Below are 860 nucleotides of genomic sequence, written 5' to 3' on the forward strand. Positions count from 1 at the left end.
TTTTTTGGTATGTAAAAATTATCAAACTCATATAAACTTAAAAAATGTGATAAGCTTTTAAAAGTAGAGATTTCAAGCTTTAAAACTCTTTTTTTAAATTTGAATTTCATTCATTATTGACGGAGATATTGTATATACAACTTTGAGCTAAAAAATATGATGATTTTTTACTCAACCTAATATAAATACGCGATATAGATACAAAAGACCAGACATTCAGTCTTTCAAACTTACACTTCGTGAACTGGCAGATGACCAGACAAGTAAGGCGTATTCAGAATCGGTACAATTCCTTCGGAGCAAATTCTTCGGTGCGCACGGTCAAGCGCACCGACCTTCTCCAGACATTCATAAAGATTTTAAATTTTCAAGGGCGAATTATCAGTTCCCCTGATGAATCGGCCGATCCGCTCGTTCCAAAAATATCCCTTCGAGTCACAGAATTCTCACGAAAGAGACCTCACTTCCGTTTCACTTTTTTTGAAACCTTGTACAGAAAGTACAATAAATTGACTGCCCGCTCGACAACGCGAAACTCATCGGTGGATGCCGCGCACCGTAAGGAGAACACGAGTGGTCAAGCAGCCGATCAACGTAAGCAGCCGGCGATCGCGTTAGGTCTCAAGAACGAAACGATGATGTGTTGGTGTGTGAAGTGAAAGAGACGCTGCGCGCGCCTCTGCTCTTGCGTTCTCGTTCTCTTTTCGATCGCCCCGAATCGGTCCATCCTCCTCCGACCCGGGCGCATCCACGGGCTTCCCCACTTTCAACTTAAATCCATTCGTATATTCGTAGAAACCAAAGGCCATGCGAAATCAAATCACACGATGTATAATTGATGAGCTCGAGCGAGTGATCCG

The 860-nt window shown here is 42.4% G+C and overlaps 2 protein-coding genes across 3 annotated transcripts in view; one reads left to right on the top strand and one right to left on the bottom strand.

Annotated features, from left to right (window-relative positions):
* LOC108755402 (carbohydrate sulfotransferase 11-like) overlaps positions 1-860 on the bottom strand; it is a 30,747-nt gene that overhangs the window by 8,936 nt on the left and 20,951 nt on the right. Inside the window, exon 1 of one of the 2 annotated variants that reach the window (XM_018498364.1) lies at positions 235-626. The exons of the other annotated variant lie outside the window; for it this stretch is intronic. The gene's annotated coding sequence lies outside the window, so the exon portion shown is untranslated. Of the gene's footprint in view, positions 1-234; positions 627-860 lie in introns of those variants that run through there. 2 annotated transcript variants of the gene reach the window in all.
* The window catches only part of LOC108755403 (inactive hydroxysteroid dehydrogenase-like protein 1), a 21,099-nt gene that overhangs the window by 5,155 nt on the left and 15,084 nt on the right, over positions 1-860 (top strand). The gene's annotated exons all lie outside the window — the stretch shown is intronic.

The sequence above is a fragment of the Trachymyrmex septentrionalis genome, unplaced genomic scaffold (genome assembly GCF_001594115.1).
Source record: "Trachymyrmex septentrionalis isolate Tsep2-gDNA-1 unplaced genomic scaffold, Tsep1.0 scaffold87, whole genome shotgun sequence".
NCBI classification, from domain to species: Eukaryota; Metazoa; Arthropoda; class Insecta; order Hymenoptera; family Formicidae; genus Trachymyrmex; species Trachymyrmex septentrionalis.